This window comes from Podarcis vaucheri, assembly GCF_965113315.1.
Source record: "Podarcis vaucheri genome assembly, chromosome: 10".
In the NCBI taxonomy this organism is placed as follows: domain Eukaryota; kingdom Metazoa; phylum Chordata; class Lepidosauria; order Squamata; family Lacertidae; genus Podarcis; species Podarcis vaucheri.
Window position 1 is genome coordinate 36524917 of NC_138748.1, and position 22396 is coordinate 36547312.

A 22396-nucleotide genomic window follows, 5' to 3' on the forward strand; every position below is an offset into this window, starting at 1 on the left:
AGGGGTGCCGGCCGCACCGGCCGCAACATCTGGGGGGGCGCGAGTCCAGAGGGCCCAGCCCCGTCGTGCCCTCGGCCCGCCCCTATTGTCAGAGCTGCCGGCCAGCCTTTGCCTGCTCCTACCTTGCCCACCCAAGGACTGTGGCAGCGCCCGCCCCCGTGGCCACCTACCCCCGCCTCGCCCATTGGCTTGCCTCCCTCGGCCCCGCCTCTCTCCTATGGCCGCGGGGGTGTCCTGCTCGGTGCCGGCGCCTTTTTTCAGGAGGTAGGGAGGCTGGACGGGGAGGTGGGGTCGGAAGCGGGCAGAGAAGGAGGGGAGCTCGTAGCCAAAAGGGCTGCACAGGCCGGCAAAGGGCCGGGGAAAGTTTGGAGAGGAGAAGCGCACCGTCATGATTTCCCGGTGGAAGCGGCAGGATTAGGGATGGCGAAGCGTAATTACGCACAAATTTCGCTGGGTGAGAGCTTCGGGGATCGATCGGCGGAAATGGGAATCAATTGGAATATGAGAAAGAGAGAGAGAGAGGGGCCATCATTCATAGGCATAGATTTGTAGGGTTGGGGGCGCAAATCCACGGGTTAGGGGGCGCAAATTACTTGCCTTGCCCCGGGTGCTGACAACCCACCCAGAGAGATAGTGAGAGGGTAGAGATGTTGCAGTGGTCAGTGTGGTACAAGTGCACTAGCAGAGCCCAATTCCTGCTGGTGTATTTGCACCACAATGACCTCCCTGCTGCCCTTACCTTCTCCCTCCCAGTAAGCGTCAGGAACTCATCTTCCAGGAAGCTAATGTAGTGTCTCCACTCCATTCAGAAGATGCTCACCCAGAATTGCCAAACTACTCCTACTTTTTTTTTAAAAGGATTTGGTGTAAGGGTTTTTGTTTTTGTTTGTAAGTGTGGGGAAGCAAAATGTGTACTGAAAACATTTTCCTTTAGCAAGTTTTAATAACAGATCTTCAAAGTGCCTTCTGAAAGCCTGAGGATTCCTTGTTTGTGTGGCATTCTTTTTCTTTTTTTCTTTTCTAAAAGGCATGCTCATCATTATGCATATCATGAGGATTATGGTCAGCTAGAAAATCCTTGACAGGTATGCCTTGTAAAATCTACATGCATGAATTTAGTGGCAGAGATAGTAATGAGAGGAGAAATATGGGGGGATTATGTTATGGTGTCTTCACCCTCTTCCCTCTGATTAATGTAAGAACAAAACTTGAACTCAGTGTAGTTTATATATATATATTTAAATAGCATTATAATATATTGATGGCATTCTGCTTGATTACTGATGTTATCATATACCATATACCCCACCCAGTATACCCTGATGGATAAGCAGATGGGGGGGGGGGATGCTATACGTAGATGCAACATCAGAGAAGTAATAAAACATATATAAATATTGAATGTACACTTGGCTACCTCCCCCAAAATCACTTTTCATTTTCTACAAAAATGTTCTTTTGTGTCAATTCCATCCTTTTGTCCCACAAGGTCAAATGCTACTGTTTCCCAGGTCTGCTATCTGATCTAACCTTGAAAATATATACAGCAGGAGAAGCAACTCTCTCTCTGCCCTCTCTCTGTACAGAAAAATCCTTTGTCATTACTACAGTAGAAGACCAAGCATTTATTGGTAGTGACCTACATTGCTTTGTTCAGAAATGAAAACTTTCAATATTGAAGGCATAAATGGATACCATTCCAACAATAAAGAAAAGTGGGAGGCATTTGAAGAAACCAGTGTGGCTGCATAAGGAGCTTAAAGATGAGTTGAGATTTAAGAAGGGCAAGTGTAGACTTCCGGAGGCGGCGCGAAACGGCAATGGCGGTCCTCTTCAGCTGCTGAAGAGGGGCTCCGCGGAAAAGGGTCGTGCGCTGCGGCACAGCGATGACCCACTTAGAAAAACCACGGGTAGAGTGAGCCCGTGGCCGTGGGGTTCGGCGGGCACCAGGAGCGACCTCGGAAGCGCAGAAGGGACCCCGTAAGGGGCTCCGGAACGTGGAGGGGGTAGCGGTGCTGTGAATCCATCGCTCTTTCCGCGGAAGTGAAGCCGCGCGGCTGCTGCTGATGAGCGCTGACCTTTCTTCTTTGAAAATCTGATCTGAAACAACATACTCGTGAGTAAGAAATCTGAGACTCTATTTGAACCTAAATTTCTGAATTTCGGCTGAAAGCGGGAGACGCTAAAAAGGAAGTCAGTCTTCCGGCTCTGTTTAAAGTATTGAGCAAAGACGTACTAAAGCGGAAGCGCTGAAAGGAGTTTAAAAGAAGTTGGAATATACCCTGCAAATTCAGACTTGATCGTTTAAAAGTTAAGGAAAAGTTAAAACTGTATTATAAGCGGACAGAGACTGTGATTCCTCTTTCTACCTTTTGTGGATTACAAAGTTACAACACCCTGCTCTCGGGCTGCCTGGATACAAAGCAACATCAGACTGCGGTAACTGTATATAAAAATATAAAGTCACATTGGGCTACTTTGTAAGTTATAACAAAGGAACTGTTGCATGCACCTTTGTAAAGAACTTTTACTCTTTGCAGTTAAAACTGAATTTAGAGGGTTCCCCCCTTGTTTGGGATTTTACTTAACTTTTTCTGTGGGAACTTAATGGTGGAAATTTTTTATCCTTCTCCCTAATTTCTGGGGAGCTCCCCCTGCTGGATTGTGGAATTATTAGTCTCTGAGAACTGCTGGTTGTTTTGGAACTTTTATGTCTGGATGTTTACTTTTTCGGATTGCTTTTCCCATGGGATTTACAATTTGACCTTGACACTTAGACAGCTGTGGAATGAGTGGTGCAGCAAAAACAAGGTCTGCTAAGAAAGCAAAACAAACTGAACTCTTGCAATCAACTTTGCCTGCGCAGCCACGTAGATCATCTGTCCCTATTGTGACAGGTCTGCAAGAAGGACAACCCAAGCAGCCAGCTTTTGGGGATATGGCTGCAGGAGGGCTAGACCCTGTCTCTAAAGAAATATTGGATCAGCTGGCAGCATTAAATAAGAAGGCTGATGAACAAGCAGCTAAATTTGAGGAACAAGCGGCTAAATTTGACCAGGTGACAGCTACAATTAATAAACTGACAGATCAAGTCGCTCAAAATACATAGGCAGTAGGCAACATTGAAAAGATTACAACAGAAAATCGAAAACTAGCCGAGGAAGCAAATACAAAAGCAGACCAAAATAAAAAGAGAATAGAGGAATTAAGAGGGGAAGTAAGACCACTGAGCAGACAGGTCACTGAACAGCAAGCGTACCTGTCCATGGCGGAACTGAAAAACAGGGAAAATCTCAGGCTTAGAAATATCCCAGAATCAGAAAAAGAAGACTTGATCGGCTTTTTGACAACAGAAATATCCAAGTTCTGGGGCCTGGCAGAAGAGAAGGATTTTAAAATTGTCACCGCCTTTAGATTGGGAAGAGTGGCCAAGAAGGACAAACCAAGAGACTGCTTGATCATTTTGAGATCTAAGCAAGAACAAGATAATATACTCGGCCTGCATTTCAAAAATTCATTGGTGATCCAGGGAAAGACAGCAGAAATCTTCCGAGACATACCAAAACAGCTACTGGATTTAAGAGCTACATATAAAGATCTGGCAAGCTTATTGAGAAACAACACAATATCCTACAGGTGGGAATTTCCGCAAGGACTATCTTTTACCTTGAAAGGGAAGAAGGTGAGAATCAGAACAGCAGAGGAGCAAGAAAAGTTCCTAAACGACCACGGGGAGGATCTTCGGAAGGGAGTAGCAGGTACTTGGCCACCTCCTCCGCCTGGTGCAAAACCAGATCCACTTCCAGACATAGACGATAAGGGAGACAACCCCATTGCTTAACAAATTGGTCCAGGATGTCTCTGCAGCTTTTTAGCTGGAACATTCATGGCGCAAATTCCCCCGAAAAAAGGAAAAGGATTTTTCATATATTGAGAAAGGAACAACTAGACGTCATTTGCCTTCAAGAAACTCATGTGTCTAGGCTCCACAGGAGAGTCTTAATTAACAAGAGACTAGGCCAAGAATTTATTTCATCGGACAAGGTTAAGAAAAGAGGAGTAGTGATATATGCAAAGGAGAGCCTAGCACCAAAGTTTGTGTTTAAGGATGAACAAGGAAGAATCTTGGCGATCGAAATACAATCACAAGGAGAAAATTTTTTGATAGTAGGAATTTATGCACCAAATGAGGGGAAATCGGAATTTTATAAGAGACTGCATGAGACAATGCTGGACCACATTGACTATACTAATATCATCTTGATGGGAGACATGAATGGGGTTGTCTCCACATACATGGACAAGTCACAAAATCAAAACTTGACTAAAGATGGCAGACTACCAAAGTCTTTTTTTGAACTTACAGACAATATGGACTTGATTGATATTTGGAGGACAAAGAACCCTCTAGGTAAAGAGGGAACATTCTTTTCTGAAGCCCATCTATCTTGGACAAGAATCGACCAAATCTGGACGTCTAGAGGACTGGCACCTAAGACTAAAAAAATAGAGATCTGCCCTAAAACCTGCTCTGACCATAATTCTTTGAAAATGGATTTGAGGCTTACACCAGCTGGATCCTTCAGATGGAGAATGAATGACTATTTGTTTAGAGATCAGGAGATTGTAAAGAAGGCCCAAAAAACGCTAAAAGATTATTTCGAAATAAATTTGAATACTTCGGTGGAGAAGAAAATAATCTGGGACGCGAGTAAAGCTGTTATGAGAGGGTTCCTGATACAGCAGAATACTATCAAGAAAAAACTCTGGAATGGTAAAAAGGACAAGATTTTGGAAAAGATAAGAGATGGAGAAAAAAAGTTGAGACTAAATCCAAAATCAAAAGAAGTTTTAAGAGAAATAAAATTCCATCAAGCACAATATGCGAAATTGATAAATCAAGAAGTTGAATGGAAAATTAAACAGATGAAACAAAGATCATTCGAATCGGCAAATAAATGTGGGAAGCTGCTGGCATGGCAGCTGAAGAAGAGACAAAAATTGAACTATGTTACCAATCTGGAGGTCGAAGGAGAATGTATTCAGAAACCAGAAGAAATCAGAAAGTGTTTCCAGAGATATTTTAAAAAATTGTATACCCAAGGACCCCAAGCAGAGACTGAGATAAACAAATTTTTAAAAAGCTATGGCCTGCAAAAACTAACACAAGACAAGCAAACAGCCCTGAATTACAAAATAACACAACAGGAAATTGAAAGTGCCATTCAGAATATGCAATTAGGCAAATCTCCAGGCCCAGATGGACTTACCTCCAAATATTATAAGACATTGAAGGAATATTTGACCCAGCCACTAATGGAGGTATGTAACCAAATTATGGAAGGGAAAGGGGCACCAGAATCGTGGAAAGAAGCATTCATCACCTTGATACCAAAATTGGAATCTGAAAAGACCCAACTTAAGAACTACCGTCCCATCTCACTCCTAAACGTGGATTACAAAATTTTTGCTGATATTTTGGCAAATAGATTGAAAAAAGTTTTAAATGAAGTAATTCATAAAGACCAAGCAGGCTTTCTCCCAGGTAGGCATTTGTCTGATAACACCAGGAATATTGTTGATGTTTTGGAGCTACTACAGACAAAATTGAACACGAAAGCAGTTTTGATCTTTATAGACGCGGAGAAGGCTTTTGATAACATATCTTGGAAATTTATGAAGAAAAACTTGGAAGGGATGGGAGTGGGAAGGGCGTTTCAAAATGGTATCGAAGCAATCTACTCAGAACAAAAAGCCAAATTGATAGTAAATAATGTGGTGACAGAGGAGTTCAAAATTGAAAAAGGGACACGACAGGGGTGCCCCCTATCACCCTTGTTATTTATTTCTGTCCTGGAGGTGTTGCTGAACTTGATCAGGAAGGATCAGCAGGTGGAAGGAATACAGGTCGGAGAAAAACAATATAAACTGAAGGCTTTTGCAGATGATTTGGTTTTGACACTACAGGAGCCAGAGTCCAGCACAAAAGAGCTTTAGAACTAATCTCTGAGTTTGGTCGGGTGGCGGGATTCAAGTTGAACAAACAAAAAACTAAGGTTTTGGCAAAAAACTTGACACCTTCAGAAATAGATGGGTTTCAGAAGGAAACAGAATTAAATGTGGCTACAAAAGTGAAATACCTGGGGGTTAGCTTGACTGGAAAAAATTTGAATTTGTTTAAAGATAATTATGAAAAATGTTGGTCTGAAATTAAAAAAGACTTAGAAATTTGGTCAAGATTGAAACTTTCCTTGCTGGGAAGAATTGCAGCAGTTAAGATGAATGTATTGCCAAGAATGTTGTTTCTGTTCCAAACCCTTCAGATCGTGGACAGAGTGGAGTGTTTTGGAAAGTGGCAGAGGGACATTACGAAGTTTGTCTGGCAGGGCAAAAAGCCCCGAATAAAACTCAAAATATTAATAGACGCAAAGGAAAGAGGGGGATTTGCCCTGCCGGACTTAAGGTTGTATTATGAAGCGGCGTCCTTCTGCTGGATGAAGGATTGGTTTTTGTTAGAAAACACTGATGTCCTAGATCTGGAAGGGTTTAATAATGCTTTTGGGTGGCATGCATATTTGTGGTACGACAAGGTAAAGATTCATAAATTGTTCAAAAACCATATTGTCAGGAAAGCTTTATTTTCCGTCTGGACCAAATATAAAGACTTATTTGAAAATAAGACCCCGAGGTGGCTATCACCGACGGAGGCTAAGGCCATAAAATTAAGTAATATGGAGACTGGCTGGGTAAAATATTGTGAGATAATTGAAAGAGTTGGTGATACTAGGAGGCTGCAGAGTTTTGAAAAATTGAAAGGAAAGGTGCGAGACTGGTTTCACTATGCCCAAATTTTAGAGATTTTCAAAAAGGATAAAAAAATTGGTTTCCAGGTGGAAAAATCAAAATTAGAGTCAGAACTACTTGAACCTAAGACGAAAGTGCTTTCAAGAATGTATAACTTGTTGCTTAAATGGAATACTCAAGATGAGACAGTTAAATCAGCCATGATAAAATGGGCACAAGATATTGGGCACAACATTATGTTTGAAGACTGGGAAAGGTTATGGACCACCGGTATGAAATTTACGGCATGTAGTGCCTTAAAAGAAAATATTATGAAAATGATGTACAGGTGGTACATGACCCCAGTCAAACTTGCAAAGATATACATCTGTCTGATAACAAATGTTGGAAATGTAAGGAGGCTGAAGGAACATTCTTTCACCTCTGGTGGACATGCCCGAGGATGAAGGCTTTTTGGGAAATGATTTATAACGAGTTGAAAAAGGTATTTAAGTATACCTTTCATAAGAAACCAGAGGCCTTCCTCCTGGGCATTGTGGGCCAGAGAGTGTTAAAGAAAGATAGAACTTTCTTTTTATATGCAACCACAGCAGCAAGAATCCTTATAGCCAAATATTGGAAGGCACAGGAGCTACCCACGCTGGAAGAGTGGCATACGCAACTGATGGATTACATGGAACTAGCTCAAATGACTGGCAGAATCCGGGACCTGGGAGAAGAGGCAGTGGAAGAGGACTGGAAAAAATTTAAGGACTATCTACAAAAACATTATAAGTTATTTGAATGTTGAGAATTTGCTAAGTTTTTGGGAAAAACATGCTTCAGTATTGAAATATGAAAACGATGGAAATCAAGTTATGACTGTGAAAAGTTTAAATTCTAGAGTATATAATTAGAGGAAAGCACAAAAACACATGAAACAAGGTATCAATTTGCTGTTTAGATTTATTGTAAAGAAAGCAGGGGATGGAAGATGTGGGGAAGTCCAGTTGATTATGAAAAAAGATTCTGAAAAGTGAATGTTCTTTTATTTAATCTTTCTTTTTCTTTCTGTAAAACCGCTTTTGCTGTGTTATTGAAGATGTATTCTGACCTTGGAAAAAAAGCAATAAAAAATATTATTAAAAAAAAAAATAAGAAGGGCAAGTGTAAGGAAAAGAAGGAAGGGGAAATCATATACACAAGTATAAACAAGTAGCCAACAGTTATAGGGAGAAGGTCAAGTGGACCAAAGCTGAGAATGAGCTCAGGCTTGCAAGAGAGGTAAAGAGCAATAAAAGAAGGTTTCTTCAGCTATGTTCGAAGCAAGAGGTAGAACAAGGAAGTCCTCTGACTGGAGAAAATGGAGAAATGCTATTGGGTGACAGAGAGAAAGTGGAGCTGCTCAACATCTACTAATGATCTGCATCTACCCAGAAGGAAAGCAGTGCCCAACTTGGTGACGACAGAATCAATGATGCAAGGTGGGAGCTGTAGCCCAAGACATGAAAAGAGGTGGTAAGCAAACACCTTGCTACATTAAAGGAATTCAAATCTCCAGGGCCTGATTAGTTTCACCCAAAGGTACTAAAGGAGCTTGTGGATGTAATCTCAAAGTCCCTGTCTATAAGCTTTCAGAATTATTGGAGAACAGGTGGCATCCATGTGAAGTGGCAAACATTGTTCCCATATTTTAAAAGGGGGGAAAGAAGATTGAAATAACTGCCGACAAGTGAGCTTGGCATCAATACTGGGAACACACAAAGGAGGATATAAATTTAAAGTATGAGTACAGGGAAGGGGTAGCTATCCTCCAGATCTGATCCAGCTCCCCATGCATCTTCATGGCGATACAAATTGCCCTCCTGCCAATAATTAGATTGTTCGAGCGGCAATAATCTCCCTTCCTTGTCTGCATATACATCATACATTGAAAGCACATTGAAAGCACACACCCCCCCCAAGAATCCTGTAGTTCTGCCATGAGAAAGCTGTAATTTCTGATTCCTTTAACAAACTACAGTTTCTGGGAATCTTTGTGGAGTTCTTGAAATTAGGGTGCATGGTGGTCACACCCGCTGCTGGTGTACAGCCTCCCCCACTTCCCAAGAGCTGGGCAATGGTGAATGCATCTCTCAGGCATCCCAGACCAGCTAGTCCTTTCATAGCCATTTCATTAAGTGTGAATTCCAGGGTGGCTTTGTAAGAACTGACAGAAAACTCAGCAGTCCACTCATTGGGCTGGGGTGCCTTCAATCTGCATTTGGGGAATTTCATAGTTTGTTATAACCCCACATCAAAATCTCTCCACATGTGCAAAGCCACATGCCCAAGAGCTTACTGCTGCAACCAAGCAAACAGGAATAGCTGAACCTTTACCCTCTTTGAGTGTGCTGGAAATGTTAAAGGAGTCACTTTTAAGTGATGCTTCCTCCTAACATCTGAGGTGATACACAGACCCTTCTGAATCATCTCTTGGTATGTGCTTCTTTCAGACTGCAAACAGAAATAAATTATAAACTAGGACCTTCAAAGAATATGACATGAGAAAGCAGCCTTTGGAAGACTTGGTCTTGTTCCTCAGAAGGCAATTGCTATTTTCACAGGAGCAGAACTGGAGAATGGAGGGTAAACCTAAGGAAGGGATGGGGAATCTATTACCCTCCAGATGTTGTTGGACTCCAACTCCCATTAGCTACAGACAGTATGGGCCAATGAACAGGAGCAATGACAGATGTATTCCATGAACATCTGGGAGGTGCCAGGTTCCCCATCCCTGATTTCAACCATAGGTTAGCAACCCATGTCTCAGTGCTTATCTCCCTGCCATTTATCCTCCTTCCATTTTTCTTGTTGTATTGTAAGTATTCTTATGGAAACACACACAAACAGGAAAAACCCAGTGGTGTAAATGAAAAAAGAAGTGAGAGGTGTGTCTCAGAGATTCTGGAAAACATACATGTTTGTTACAGTGGAGTGTGGTGAAATTTTTCATAGGGGAACAGTTAGGCGCCAGCTCGCAATGGTGATTTGGAGAGGGGGGCCTTGCACATTTGATGTCATGCAGTTGAGCATCGCACCTCTCTCCCTAAGCTGGGAAGAAGCTTCTCAAGCTTTGGGAGGGAGGCAGCAAGGGAACATTTAGGGGACTAGTCCACTGACTGCATGCCACTGGAACACACAGCCTACAGTCCTGAACCTCCCTACTCACGTTGTCCTATTAGCATTCCAACAAGCCTCTTTTAAAAACATCACCCAAAAGGCATATTTAGCATTTAGCAATGATAAATAGAAAAGATGCATTTATTTCAGTTGATTAATTTGAAAGCATAATTAGTTGAAGCATAAAATGCAAAAGGCCTTTCAAAGTCCTCAGACTCCTGATTTATTTTGAAAGCCTCCCTCTGCTTATTGTTGTAATGTAAAACACCTAGGAAATGTTCTGATATTACATTAGTTGAGTTAGGAAAATTCAAAATACAATTTAGTTGCCACTATGCCAGCATTCATTTCAGTGGAGATGGAATGTCTGCTTTACTGAACAAATAGCTGCTTACTTAGCCAGCTATTAAAATGGTATGAAGTGATCTACTCAACAAAGGGCTGCTCCATCTGCTACTTACACCAGAATCTATATGTTCTTGGTTCACTGAACTGTCTTTGTTCAGTGCAGACTTGTCACTTTCACTTTCAATAACTATAGGCATCTTTCATGGAAGAAAGATGTGCCAGAAAATGAACAACAATGTGAGATTTTCCTGTTTTTTATTTTATTTTATTTTTCTACTCGTTTTGGACAACTGAGAAAGTGTGTTGGAGAGGAATGTGATGTTTGCTTCATTTACAAATATATACTAGAGCACAGGTACCAATGGAAGCACTTGTATAAAGAAGCAGAATCACTACCCCATAACAGAGGGAGGTCCTAAAGCCCAAGAACATTCTTCTTTTAACAACTGTGATCCTTCTATGAAGATGAAAAGTGGGTGGAGAAGGGATTTGAGGCCCTGCTTCATGGAATTTGCCCAGCTGATGAAGATCTTATTCAAACATAGAAATTCCTCACCTATCTCCAGAGTACAAACCATTAGCTTCCTGGGCTGTATTCAAGAGTTTGAATGGAGCATATTAGTGAAGAAAAATCAACCAATCATCCTGATGAGTACCACAGCATCTGATGAATGTCTACTTACAAGTAAGTGCAACTTAGTTCAATGGGGCAAGACTGAATCCTCAATCTGCTTAAAATGGGAATAATAGCACTATGTTGTTGTTGTTGTTGTTGTTGTTGTTGTTGTTGTTGTTGCTGTTGTTGCTGTACCTTAGTGGAAGAAGTACCGGTATATGGTTTGTTGTACTGAAATAATATTCCACAAATGGGTGAAAAATACAAAAATACTTACTAGAAGCAACCCAGAAGAGAAACTTCAAAAGCTTTCCTATGTATTTTCCTCTGCAAATTGCAAAGATGCTAATCTACAGTTCATCAGTTTTGCCATGCTGGCTCTCTACAGGAAACATAAAAGCACCAGTGAAAAGGTTCTGCCCTTTCTTATTAGTTTTACAACTCAGATCATCCTGTGTCTGACTGGCCAGGTTTATCAAAGTAAAAAAGCTGAAATAATTCATGCACAGAGTTATCTGTCTAACCTGGGTCCACATCCAAGCACTGAATTTGAATTCTGCATGGTGGAAGCCAATATACCCCTTTGTTGTATTATCTGCAGTTTACAACCAATCATATGCAGTTTATCCAGAAATAAATTCCACTGCATTGAGTGAGATTACACCCAGATAAATGTGCATGGGATTGCAGGTTTAGAGCCTTTAGATAAGGAAAAGCTATACAGCACTTCCTGATAAAAAGACTTACATGGGTACTTTCTTGGACTCTTCCTGTTTTTCTGTAGATTGTCTAGAAATCCTTTCATTTTAATACTATTCTGAATTCTTAATCTCAAACGGTTGGACTTCAAAATACTTCCATTTATTACTAAGCAACTCCCTCTCCCCCCCTTCCTCCATGAGGTTCTATTTCAGCAGTGATTAATAAAATTTCTGCATGTATAATCTTGTAATGCATATAAGACAAGGCTCTGAACACACTCCCATTTCTTCTGCATTCAAGGCGTTCCTGCTACTGGTTTGGTAAGAGGTGTATATTGCAAATATTAATATTGTGCAGTCTGAAGTGACTGGAAGCCTAAGAACTGGCTCCTTTTGGAAGAAAACATTGTCCAGACCCATGGAAATATTATTTTAAGCTTATTTGCAGAACTTCAAAAAAAGCAAACCCATAAAAAACCAATAAATGAAACATCCAAACAGTTCCATATCCAGCACAGGCTCAGCATCTTCTCAGAAACAACTTTAAACATGGTTGAGATCATACAGTAACTCTGTCTCTCCCCCATTCCAGCCTCCATTTTCCCTGGAGCTGTTTTCCTGGAGAGCTTCATTTACATCCTCATTCCATGGAGTTTGGAACCAAAGAAACAAATGCAACTCTCTTCAAAATAGCAATTTGCAATTCAATACCTTTGTCATCTGATCTAAGGTTAAAACACTCACTTGCTAGCTGCTAAATGACAAGAATCAGTTAATTACCAACTACTTAAAGCTCAGAGAGAGCTCTTTTTGCTGTTTTTAGCTTCAGTAGAATCTTCCCATGTTAAACCTTTTCACCAGTACACAGACAATCCCATTTCAGTGTGAATTAAATAAATTATACTTATGATGTTAGCTACAATAGACATCTATCCTTTTTATGTGTTTCCCCCCAAACCAGCTTCAATGTGAAATGAAAAACAACAACTTACCTGTGTTTTGAACCAGTAATGTGTACGCAGCCCTAGCCTGACACTATTCTTACTGAAGGCAACGTCAAAAGCATGCTTGAATGGAATTCATTCCTTTTGGAAGAAAAGTGCAGTGTAAATGGAAGTTTTATCCATTACACTGTAAGATTTCAACTGAAAATGTGTAGGCATCTGTCTCATGATGACATAATCTTTGCTCTGACACTCGTGTTCAAGGTAAATGCTGTTTTTATATTTATTGCTGCTGCACCAGTGATTGTTACTGTCTTCAGGCATTACAATTAATGGTTAAATAAACACATGTGTGGAAGAGGGCAATATTTTGCCCCTCCATCACCCTTTTGACTTGGGGAAAGTGACTGTCTGCAGAGCCTTCTGTGCTCATGATTTTTCCAAGTCTCTAAAATGTGTGAAGGGAGCCTCTGTTAATATGGAAGGCTGTCATCTATTGGAGAAAGCCCATAGATGGCAGAGCAACTGCTTTGCATAAAAGAGGTCCTAGATTCAAACTCTGGCATTCCCACATGATACTGGCAAGTCGTTGTAGACATTACTGAACTAGGTGGAACAATGATCTGACTTGGTATAAGGCAGTTCCCAGGTTTCTCCATGAGTTCTTCTATGAATTGAAGGTGACTGGGGTGGTGATCTCTGCATTCAATTAATTTCTAATTTAATGATTGTAGAGGGCTCCATGCATGACTCTTTCACTTTGAGCTGTACTGACATGAATGGCTAATGCATGAACAAGCAGTGTCTGGGCAAGAACAATGGCTCTATCTGAGAGTCACTGGATTGCATGGCCAGATTTTAACCCAATGTGGGGAAGATCGAAGCAGAGAAATGAAGGCACAGAGATTGGGATGGTGCCTAGAGAATCACCATTCTGCTTCTTCTCCACATATTAACCTTTTGTGAAGGGAACTAACACTTCAGGGAGGCTAAAGTTTGGGCTAAATTTTGAAGAAGAAATGAATTACTATCTTTGAAATCCCTCACCTCCAGCAACAACATTTTCAGGCCCTGCATTTAAATATCTGCCCACAGCTCTTTCTGTTATTGTTATGATGCTCAAGGTGAAGTTGAATGTTCTCATCTAGTAAAAGATAGCTTATTGCTAATAGGCATTCATTTTCCTGTCACTTTCCTCTGCAAGACTAAGCAATTAAAATATCCTTTATTTTCCATTCTGTGAATATTTTCCCTACAAGTCATTAGGGAGTTCATTATGGACTCCTTTACAAGATCTAGTGACATTTTCTTGATGCTGCTTATATTAGTGAGGATCTTGAAAAGTGCTAGCTGGTAATTATGAACCTACCGATATGACCCATGGATGGGTTCAGCATGTGAATTGCTACTAACATTATTAGCACTTTTAAAAAATCGGAGTTGCTAACCTCTGTTTTGTGCAATAGCAATTTTGTACTTTGATTCAGAGATCATCCCCTCCCCATGCAAGGGAAAGCCAGCCATAAACTGAACACTTTCCTCCATTCCCAGGGTTGCCAACTTTGCTTATTGGCCTTTGCTCCTAAACATTTAACAGCTGCTTCATCTGCAGATATTAACAGGGCTGAGCTATAGCTGCCTACAGTGAGAAGCTCCACCTGCTGGTCAGTGATAATTCCAGGCACACTCCTATTGCTTAAGTGGGGGTTGCTAGTTAATATGAACCAATCCCGAGTAATCTCCTTAAACGAAGATTGTTGTTAATAGAGCTGTTATCCCATGCAATGTATTTGACCCCATTTGGACTAGTCTGGAGGAAGCCATCAGTGTGCTTAATTTCTGATTAATGTCACATAATATATAGCCACCCACAAAGAGAAATGAGCAGAAGTATTTAGATAGGAGATTTGCTGAAATGTGAGGATTATAAGGAGGAGGGAGAAATCCAGTTTTATAGTCATTAACTTCTCTGTGAGACTAATCTCAACTTCAATGAGACTTCAGTAGGTCTATCAATAGGTCTGTTCAGTTGGATATTAAGTGGCTAAGATTATAGTCTTGGGCAAATTGACTATTCCCATGCTTAAAATAAGCAAGCGCTTGACAATCACTATGTACAGTATTTGTGTTACGGTTGGGAAGCCCAACAATCAAGTGAAGGAACAAATCATTAATTTGCAGGTACTAGGATCTGCAATCTGGATGCCATGATTCAAAAAATTAGTTTGCATGTAGTAGCAGTAATTTATAATTGTTTCAGTCATAAGCAATAATAAAATTAGTGACAATGTAAAACCCAGCATTTTTAAAGCATCCATCAGGGACTCATGTAGTTGACCCATTAAAGTACTAATTTAATGGCACACATTCTTGAATTCAAGCTAGCAAATGACAAGTCTGCTAAATCTTCCTATGATGAAGCTATATCAGGGAATGGAAATCTTCAACCTATTCTACAAACATAATGCAGGAAAGAATTCAGAGAGAGGAAGAGTCATATTGCCATGATACATTAAAAAGAAAAATGCAAAAGGTTCTGAACTTGTCTTAGCTGGTATATGAATATTCAAAAATCCAAATTAGTCCCCCCCCCTCTCTCACACACACACATCATACGTGTGTGTGTGTGTGTGTGTGTGCGCATTGGAATGGGCAACCTCTGGCTCTTGAGATATTGTTGGACCATAGCGCTCATCCATTCTTAAGGAAATCAGCCCTGAGTGCTCATTGGAAGGACAGATTGTGAAGCTGAGGCTCCAATACTTTGGTCATCTCATGAGAAGAGAAGACTCCCTGGAAAAGACCCTGATGTTGGGAAAGATGGAGGGCACAAGGAGAAGGGGACGACAGAGGACGAGATGTTTGGATAGTGTTCTTGAAGCAACCAACATGAGTTTGACCAAACTGCGGGAGGCAGTGGAAGACAGGAGTGCCTGGCGTGCTCCGTGGGGTCACGAAGAGTCGGACACGACAAAATGACTAAACAACAACTGCTGGGTTGAAATAAACGACAGACGAGTAGCAAGTGTCATCTGGGAGGCATCTCCTGAGCATGGCTCGGGGAGTCCCTTTTATTGAATATTACAGCATTGCCACGTATGTGCTTGTTGCTGATTGGTTAACACAAATACATTGCGAGGGTTGCATATAAGACATTAATCATCGATAGATAAAAGGATGGGAGAAGGAACACAGAGTTAGACAGGTATGAAGACCTCCTTATTAAACAATTGCTAATGATTGATATAGCGAGACTTAAAGAATGTACAGAAAGATAAGTACAGGTCAGGAACTCAATGTGGACTGAACATTCCAGGTTGATAAGAAAAGAATGTACACAGATAGATAAGAACAGGTCAGGACATGATGCCTCATGAACTCAATGTGAACTGAACATTCCAGGGTGGTGAGAAAGGAATGTACAGAAAGATAAGTTCCCATCAAACAACAACAAGTGCTCATCAGTCACAGGCAGTATAGTCAGTGGTGGGAGCTGATGGGAGTTATAGTCCAACAGCATTTAAGCATCCCATATTTGTCATCCTAACAGATATGGAGAAGAATAAGTTTCAAGAAGAGACAGGTCTGATGGTGGTTAAGAAGGTGAAATATCTAGGGGTTAATTTAACATCTAAAAACTTGAATTTGTATAAGGACAACTATGAAAAATGTTGGTCAGAAATTAAAAAAGATCTAGAAATATGGTCAAATTTGAGATTGTCAATGTTAGGCCGAATTGCAGTGATTAAGATGAATGTATTGCCTAGAATGTTATTTTTATTTCAAACTTTGCAGATTATTGACAAGATGGACTGTTTCAAGAGGTGGCAGAAAGACATTGCGAAATTTGTCTGGCAGGGCAAAAAGCCCAGAATAAAATATAAAATATTAACAGATGTAAAAGAAAGAGGGGGATTTGCCCTGCCGGACTTAAAATTGTACTATGAGGCAGCAGCATTCTGCTGGCTGAAAGAGTGGATGCTCCTCGAGAATACAGATATCTTGGATTTAGAAGGTTTCAATAACGCATTTGGCTGGCATGCATATATATGGTATGACAAAATCAAAGTGCATAGTGCCTTTAAAAATCACATTGTAAGGAAAGCGTTGTTTAATGTTTGGATGAGATATAAAGATCTGTTGGAAAACAAAACCCCTAGATGGTTGTCACCCTTAGAGGCTAAGGCCCACAAGAAAGTCAATATGGAGGTCGGATGGCCAAAGTATTGTGAGATTCTAGAACAGGATGGAGAGAAACTGAAATTAAAGAGTCATGAAAAACTAAAACCCAAAGTACAAGATTGGCTCCACTATTATCAAATAATGGAGGTTTTTAAACAAGACAGGAAAATTGGCTTCCAGGTGGAAAAATCAAAACTTGAGACAGAATTGTTAGAACCCAATACTAAGAATTTGTCAAGAATGTATAACTTGCTGTTGAAATGGAATACACAAGACGAAACAGTTAAATCAGTTATGATTAAGTGGGCACAGGACATTGGTCATAATATTATGTCTGCTGACTGGGAAAGGTTGTGGAACACCGGTATTAAATTTACGGCATGTAGTGCTTTAAAGGAAAATGTGATGAAAATGGTCTATAGGTGGTACATGACCCCAGTTAAGCTAGCAAAAATTTACCATTTGCCTGATAACAAATGTTGGAAATGTAAGGAAACTGAAGGTACTTTTTATCATCTTTGGTGGACATGCCCGAAGATTAAGGTTTTCTGGGAGATGATATATAATGAAATGAAAAAGGTATTTAAATATACCTTCCTTAAGAAACCAGAGGCCTTTCTCTTGGGCATTGTCGGCCAATTGGTGCCAAAAAAGGATAGAACTTTCTTTATGTATGCAACAACAGCAGCAAGAATACTGATCGCAAAGTATTGGAAGACACAAGATTTACCCACCGTGGAAGAATGGCAGATGAAAGTGATTGACTATATGACATTGGCGGAAATGACGAGCAGAATTCGTGACCAGGGAAAGGAGACTGCGGAAGAAGACTGGAAGAAATTTAAGATTTATCTTAAGGACTATTATAAACTTGATGAAGTTTAGAATGTCGAGATTTTATAGAGAGAAAGGGTTGCAGTAATATAAGATTAGATTAAGAAAGGACTATGATGAATTAGGATGGGAAAAAACATTTATAAGTTGCTATAAAATTTGGACATGAGGATGCAGAAAGGGGAGGTATGGGGAAGTCCGAGGAAAGAAGTCTATGAAAGGACATTATGAAATTATATTTGTTTGTTTGTCTGTTTTTTTATGTTTGTTTGTTATAAAAACTTTTGTAAAACCAATAAAAATTTTATAAAAAAAAAAGAATATTTATTTAGTTATTTAGAAATATTATAGCTTGCCTTTCATCTGTACTAATACCAGGGTGGGCTACAACATACTACAAATCCCCTACAAATTGCCCACCTTTACAAATAGATATGGATCAGAGGAGAAACTTCATTTCATGCAACCTTTGAAATATCCATACAGAAATGTAAAATTTACTCTAGCAAATCATCTGTGGTTCTAATGCCTTTGGAGTTATTATTATCTAAGCAAATGGAACAGCTCACTGTTTCATATTTTATTTTCCAAGAGCCCCACTGTGTCTAGTATCAAGTAATATATAAACCTATATAATCTAACATTAAGTAAATGTATAATAAAAGTCTGTTTATGTCTTTAGATTTTAAATCTTGTTTACACTTCAATTTATTTATATTTACATTTCAATTTAAACATATCGTCCAAGTGGCAAACAGAAGAAATAATGCTGTTATTGTTGATGTTTTAGTGGATTTGGATGTATTTTTTATATTGTTGAAACTTTATCATACCAGGACTTTACAGTAAAGGGTAGGTTATAAATATTATTGATGCTGTTGTTGTTGTCATTGTTATCACCACTATAGTAAAAACCATTAAATAACTATCAATATGTTCTATACCTCTAACCCTTTTACCATCCTTGCAAACTTGTTAAAGAAGTCTATGAAAGGACATTATGAAATTATATTTGTTTGTTTGTCTGTTTTTTTATGTTTGTTTGTTATAAAAACTTTTGTAAAACCAATAAAAATTTTATAAAAAAAAAAGAATATTTATTTAGTTATTTAGAAATATTATAGCTTGCCTTTCATCTGTACTAATACCAGGGTGGGCTACAACATACTACAAATCCCCCACCCTCAGAAATGCTTTACATTTCACTCACTTCCTAGCAACATCCCAAGAGCATTACTTCAGTGTGTGCAAATAACAATCAGTTAATTAGTTTTGTTGTGGTGGTTTTAAAAAAATAGTGCTAGCAGAGTAAACCCACATATTTCCCCCAAAAAACTACACATTCCTCACTCCTATGGATCTGTTAAAGCTGTAGTGATTCAAGTAGCAGTGTGTCCTAATGCCAGCTTTCTATTTGATTCTTATTTAGTACCGTATATTTTTTAAAATGCTGGGGACTAATGAGAACACAAAAGCCACAAATCCCATATCAGTTGCTTTCTGCATTTAACCAAAAGGAAAAAAAGAATTGGGGAAAAGGAAGAACTTACTATTTAAGAACTAATGAGATGTGATGTCTTGTGTTCATTTCTTATTTATTGTGTGTAGGAAAACTACCATTTCAAAATCTCTAAGTGCACAGCCAGATAACTCAGCTTTCCCTATTGCCTGCAATAACTTTCAGTCTGTCCTTGCTGCTGGCTGTACTTTCCTTCTAAGCATCTTTGAAAACCCATTTGATATCTTCCCTGGCCCTGCAGCCATCTATTTTAGCTGGTTTCTTTCTAGAGAAAACTCTCACTTTCTCCAGCTGGTTCCAAACATTCTCCCACGGCTGTTTATCATTTTCTCTTTCTCATTGATTCTGATCAGGATTAAAACTGTCAAATCTTAAGTGGGGACGGAGCAGAGAGAGCCAAAATGACAGCCATTTTACAGCTAATTTCTTGAACACAGTATCATTCGGGGGAAATTAGGCATACGTTAAGGGACATCTTGCACATTACACACAGGCAAACCCAGGTTGTTAGCAAACCTGTTTTCCCCTTCTAGAGCTACCATTCCCAGAGTGGTGTTATCAACCAATCTGTCTTCATGAGGATCTTTGCACTCAGCCTTCACCAACCTGTCCAGATGTGTTGGACTCCAGTATGCTTCAGCCACATCAGCATGGACAATGGCAGGGGTGTTGAAAGCTGGAGATCAGAATGTCTGGAGGCCACCAGATTGGCAAAGTCTGATTTAGCTGAAGGGTGCAGAATGCACTCAAAAGAGGAAGATATCGGTTGGGAGTTGTTTCAGGAGTTGCTAACCTTTTTGGACCAGTGGACACATTTAGAATTTTGAGAAAGTACCATGTGTGCCAGTCATAAAATGGCTGCTGTGAGCCTGTAGTACAATACCAAATGGCTGGTGTGAGGGCCTGGGGTAATACAAAATGTGAGGGTGTAGGTATAGCATAACACAAAATGATTTATGTGAGGGCATGGAGTAACACAAAATGGTGGCTGTGGCATAATGGCTTTAATGTAGAGGCTGAACCAGTGCCAACAAGAACTGAGCAGTAAAGTGTTGAGCATATAGAAGGTACTACAGTCATAGTCGTCATCGTCATCATCTTAAAGTCTATGAAATCGAGCACTAGATGTTTATGTGATTAAATATAAGCCGCACAAACCCAGTGGAAAGGAGTTCCCTGTCCTGATCCATAGTGTTGGTCCACCACCAAGGGAAGGAGATGATCTAAGCAAGATCATGATCAGCAGGCCTAGGTTTCTGGAATAGATGGCAAGGCATTGGTTCAGCACCATGGCTAGCAATCCTGCATCTGATGCAGAAAATCATCCTGGTAAGATATTGAAGCAATGGACAGAATTTTATAGTTTGTGCTAGGCAGTCAAGATGAAAGCCTCACACCCTGAGTAGTGCATGTGGCCAGTTGAAGGGTTGGTGCCTGTTCTGCTGCCACAAGGCAATGGGATTACAAGCCACAGTGGGACATCTCCACCATTCTTCCCTGATCCTCTGAGTTGACTGTGGTCCAGTAATTGGAGTTTGGTGTCTCTTCGGGGTTCAAAGGATAAGCTGCAGGCTCCACTGCCTGGTACACTTCCCTCACTTTGCCTACTAGTAGGGCTGCTCCTGACTCTAAAAAGCTGGGAGGGATGCAAACAAACTTTATTCATATGGGTGCACATTTTTATTTCTAATGATACGTGTTGCATTCATTGAGACAATAAAGTCACTTCAGAGAACTGTCCCTGCTCAAAACAGTTGCAGATCTAAAAGCGCCATTACTGAAGGCTGGGCAAGCTTCTTGCTTGAATAGCTTGGCTGAGCAAGAAAGCAAGATTGGTGACCTTTCTGCAGCTTTCACACTGTGGATAATTTCTGCTGAGTAGGTCTAAAAGTAATCAGGATCTGAAGGTCTACAGCAGGGGCATCTGATCTCATTTCATCATTACAGCACAAGGAGTGAATCGTACAAAGATTATTCTTTGATTTTAATTTAAATGGATTTTACTGGTAAATTGGATTTTGTTATGCTTCATAAGAATATATTTCATAAAGCAAGCTGAATTGCCCACCTTTACAAATAGATATGGATCAGAGGAGAAACTTCATTTCATGCAACCTTTGAAATATCCATACAGAAATGTAAAATTTACTCTAGCAAATCATCTGTGGTTCTAATGCCTTTGGAGTTATTATTATCTAAGCAAATGGAACAGCTCACTGTTTCATATTTTATTTTCCAAGAGCCCCACTGTGTCTAGTATCAAGTAATATATAAACCTATATAATCTAACATTAAGTAAATGTATAATAAAAGTCTGTTTATGTCTTTAGATTTTAAATCTTGTTTACACTTCAATTTATTTATATTTACATTTCAATTTAAACATATCGTCCAAGTGGCAAACAGAAGAAATAATGCTGTTATTGTTGATGTTTTAGTGGATTTGGATGTATTTTTTATATTGTTGAAACTTTATCATACCAGGACTTTACAGTAAAGGGTAGGTTATAAATATTATTGATGCTGTTGTTGTTGTCATTGTTATCACCACTATAGTAAAAACCATTAAATAACTATCAATATGTTCTATACCTCTAACCCTTTTACCATCCTTGCAAACTTGTTAAAGCAGGATCCAAGTCACTTATCTTAAAGGTTTGGCATACCAAGTTGCACGCCACCCCCAATCTCTACTGAGCAGTGGCAAGTTTTCAGGGGGTTCCAGGCACTCACCTAGCAATGTGTCTCCATTGGAAAAATCAAGGCACAACTGAGTCCTGAGTCTATTTGAAATATGATTTATTCACACATATTTACACCTGGAGTCTGCAGTGGAGGGTGTGCAGAACATTATACCCCAAGAGTGTTTATCCTTTAGTCTCTCATAACTTCAGCAAGTGGCAGCCAATCATGGTCCCCGGTATCAGATACAGCCTCCTCTAACCAGGACCACATGGAGCTGCCTAATTTCCTCCTCCCCATTCCCAGAGCAAAAACCACTGCATAAAAGAACATATTTTTGACAAGGAAAAGTAGTCCTTTTTTATTTCAAACTTTACAGAGACAGGCTATAGAGCCTAGCCTCTTGGATAATGGTGGTGTCCTGGGTGAATCTCCACCCCCCTTCTTTCCCACTTCCTCATTCGCCGTCGTCATCATCACCTCCTCTACGGATGCCGCTAAGTGCCCTCTGTCTGTGAGCTCTTTGCTCTCCTACTTTTAAGGCCAGCCGGGTTCTGGGAGATGGAGGGTCTGGAATGCTTTCTAGTGACAACGTGTCAGCCAGCTGCTACTCCAGCTCTGCCTG

General features: G+C 40.1%; 1 long non-coding RNA gene across 1 annotated transcript in view; it reads left to right on the plus strand.

Annotated features, from left to right (window-relative positions):
• The first annotated feature begins 8998 nt into the window (after positions 1–8998).
• Positions 8999–22396, plus strand: part of LOC309542326 — a 257491-nt gene continuing 244093 nt past the window's right edge. Inside the window, exon 1 of the long non-coding RNA XR_014224203.1 lies at positions 8999–9010. This is a non-coding gene — a long non-coding RNA (uncharacterized lncRNA). The remainder of the gene's footprint in view (positions 9011–22396) is intronic.